This window comes from Chroicocephalus ridibundus, chromosome 9 (genome assembly GCF_963924245.1).
Source record: "Chroicocephalus ridibundus chromosome 9, bChrRid1.1, whole genome shotgun sequence".
Lineage (NCBI taxonomy): Eukaryota > Metazoa > Chordata > Aves > Charadriiformes > Laridae > Chroicocephalus > Chroicocephalus ridibundus.
In genome coordinates, this window is record NC_086292.1 from 10,968,777 (window position 1) to 10,972,863 (window position 4,087).

Consider the following 4,087-nt stretch of genomic DNA (forward strand, 5'->3'; position numbering starts at 1 on the left):
TGTGCTGGCTCTGAAAAAAATTGCTTGTTATCTGGAAGGGGCGAGAGCTGTGGGTCACCCCTGCTCCGAGCAGATGGCGGCATTTCGGAGCTGCCGGGTTCTGGAGGAGGTGGTGGTGGGAAACCAAACCATTAAACGCTGCTGCGGCAAACTGCTGAGTCAAGAGTGGGGCAATCACGTGAAATGCCAAAAAAAGAAACCTGGGTGGGGAGGTGAAGGGATGAGCGAGCAGGTTGCGGCGGGGAACTGCAAAACTGCCGGCAAAAGCACTCGGAAATGAAAAACACATTCCCAGCAGAGCGGGGAGGAGGAGAGGCACGGGGCGGCGTTGCTTATTTGTTATCAGTACACAGCGATACCTTCTTAAAACTACTGCAAATGCCCTGTTGTCTAAAGAGGCATCGGCTGCCGGGGGGTGACACGGCGCTGGTACCCGGCTGTCCCTCGCTGCATCCCCCGCGCCGCGGGATGCGGGGCCGGGCGGTGCCGCCGGCGCTGGAGCATCCCCCTGCCCCGCCGGGACACCCGACAGCGGGGCTGAACACTGCCAGCAGATGGAATCTGTGCCTTTTGGGGGGTCACACCAAGCTACTTTCCAGGCGTAGATCTGTTTAAAGCGAAAAAAGCCCCTGTGTTTGGCTGACAAGCCGGCCTAGTCTTTGGGCTTCTGACAGCAAAGTAGGAAAACGTCAATACTCTCAATTTTGTGTTTTTGTCAATATGCATTGCTAACTTGCTGGAGATACATCTGTCAGCGTCGGAGCAGAAGTTATTTTGTGAAAATGGCTGTCTCTGCACAGGAGGCACCTCCCACTTCCAACTCTTATGAAAGATGTGTAACTTTTTTTTTTTTTTAACTGAAAAATGTCATCAGGAAATTTCAAACTTCAGCCAGAAGTTATATCTAAAGCACAGAGTTGGAAGGGAGACTGTTATTATACAATCATTTTCATATCTGGATTTTTTTAACTGCAGGACTTCAGTGCTAAAGGATCCCTTTTGACCTAGAATAACAATACATCCCTTTTACAGAAAGCACATTAAGGCAAATGATGTATGTAATAATGATTTATGTAATTAGTCTACAGTTTCCAGCTCTGACAGAAGTAGGAAACCAGGTCTGGCAACCCCTGAGCTAACGCTGTTCACTGAGCAACAAAACTCTTCCGGGGAGTGATCTTTCTCCAGTTTGAGGTTGCATGTCTGCTTTGTGCCTCTGGAGCTAGGATTTGAAGCAGGAGCTGCTGCCATAGGAATAAAAAGGAAGAAAGTGAAGGGATCCACAGCGGGGGCCAGTTCTGCAAGCGGCAGAATCCCAGCCCTTGGGTTGCAGAACCAGTTTTGGGGAGGAACAAGCCTGACCTGCTCCCTGTCCGCAGCCTACAAGGGAGCTTTACCTGCGCGGGGACGAGGTTCCAGCTCACCCCTGCACAGGCTGCTTTTTGTAATCTTTGTTCCCATCTCATGCCCAAAAGCTGTACCTCCTCCCCAGCACGCACCTGGCAGAACTGGGCCTGCACCCTGTCTCACCCAGCCTTTGGTGAAAGGGAGTAGAAAGCCTGGGACTAGCACCAACCAGAAGACCTGCTGTAGTTAAGGGGCAGCTTTTGAAAAAGGTATCCGTTTTTGACCATGGTAACAAAGCGTTCTCAGATACATTTCGAGCTTCAGAGACTATACAAGGGTAAAACAGAACATGCATTGTGATAGTTTTATATGAGGTTTGGTCTGGGAGGGAAAAAAAGCTACATATTACGTGAACATCTTGCTAATAATCCAGTGCTGATAGTTGATGTTGTATTAAAACTACTTACCACTCCAAATGGTAAAAAGAAATCTATTCCATATAATCTTAGATGCAATTTACGTGCATACTATCCCCTCTCTATTTGCGAAGCCATGGTGACTAAGCTTTGCAAAGAACCATTGCAACCCTTGAGCCCTGCAAGGGCCAAGGCATTATCAGTTTGATGAGTGCCTTAATTGCATGCAGCATCTAAATGTTGGATCTGCTGGAAAAGCAATTACTGCAACTTATTACTGAAAATATCATTAGATAGAGCAGAACCTCTAGATTTACGTGTTTTTGAAAAGACAAAATTTCACAGCAAAAGCAAGTGAAGATCTTAGGCATTTTAACACAGAAGTACCTAGTGACATCCTTATTTTCCTCCAGCTCTAAAACAGAGGTGTTACAAGCTGACAAACAGCTGATTGTTTTAAGGAGTAAGCTAAAGAGCTATCATCAGTGTTATAGAAAAAATTTGATTAACTGTGCTTGTGTCTCTGACTAGTCTCGTTTAGCATTAGTGAGCATGAGCAGTGAAGTAGCTGCAGCCTTGGGCCACAAGAGCTGACCAAGAGTAAGCTTCTGATAAAACTAACGCTGCTAACAAAGAACTCCCTGAATTCCGTGGATATGAGCAGCATGAAGATGAGGACCAAGGAGACAATTCCAAGAGAATGAAGTAACTTCAGAAGGCAGCCAGCCCAGCCACGGTGAAAAGCAGTAAGACACCAAGGCACCACTGACCAGAATTACATGGTTGGATTTGGGGATGGGGCGGCGGGTGGAACAGCTGTGCTGTAGTCAAGAGGTGCGAACTGGAGCAGAGATCCCCCTCCATAGGCATGCCAGTGTGTGTAAATCCATAATAGTCAATATAGTATTTGCTGGATATGAACTGCTTTTCCTAAGCTTAAAAAAAAAGGGGGGGGTGGTTATCTATGGTGCTGCAATGTCTTACTGGTTTTAGGAAATTTACTTTCAAAGTTACTTTTCTTCTTTAGTTTGTATCCTAATGCTTATTTCCCATAAGCAAGAGCAAGACAAGTTATAAGAGTCATTTTAAAGATGACCTTGTATGAGGGAGCAGTTACTTAACCAGAAGAAAAACCTGCTCTGTTGTAGGTTGATCAACATCGACTGCTGCTCTTCTGAGTTAACTCCATATCTTACAAGATACCCTCTGCACGAAGTCCAATGTCTCTCAACCCATCACATAAATTTTGAGGTGTTCATTTTCTAAATGCCACAGTGTGTTCATAAGCCCTTGCCTCTTTAAGGGGGGAAGGGGGGGAGGTAAATCCAAAGCTACCATCTTAAATTTGATTTGGCACCAGTTTCTCTCAAAATCAGGAGAAAGCACAGTAATGCATAATGCACTTCATACAGTAACAGAAATTAAAAGTATGTACTGCTCTGGTATTTTTCTCAGCATAGACAGAAGATCTATCAATCTCCAAATACCCACCTGCTTCTGTAGAATTATTTTTTTTTTTTTAACAACAGAATTCTGTAGGATTGTGAACATAGGAAATGGTCCCTTTAAGGAGAAATTGTTAGTGTAAAAACCATCCCATGCATTTAGATGCCTCCAAGCAATAGCAGAGAAAGCAAGCACCTGAGCAGCGTTAGTGGAAGACATTTACCATACCTATTTAAAGCCGCCATGCACTGGGAACGTTTTGTGATGACAGCAGTGTGGTGCAAGGCCAGCCTCCCTGCAGCACACACAAGCCTTCACCAGAGACCAGCCTGGAGGATCAGTGCACTCTTTGCTACAGCCTCCCGCGGTTCCAAACCGCCCCTCAAGCTCAGAAAGAAAGACTGAAACACTCCACCTCCCCGCTCCACCAACTCCTCAGAGCACCTGCACTGGGAAAAGCCGGGTTGAAGATATTCCTGACAAATTCTGCTCAGATTTAGTCCATCGGTTCCAAACGGCTGAAGAAAAATTAAGAAATGTCCCACTTGACCACCGTCAGTAACAGAAGCAAGTTCTCTGTCCAGCCCTGTCCTTTGTACTTTAATAATTGTACCAGAGCCATTAAAAAAAAAAAATTACTAACTGTACTGGGAGACAAGGAATAATCATACAGCAGGAGAGCAGCCTCCTCTGCTAGCAACAAGCCACAACCTTTGGTATTTTTGTACCACTTCTGGCACTCCTACACATTCTAATCCCAATTCAGAGTTTGTGAGAATGCTTATTTCCTTCCCCTCCAATAACCTTGTAGAAGACTTCATAAAAAAAACCAAAATAATAATTCAGGAATGGAAGCCACTTAGAAAACTCAAGGGATT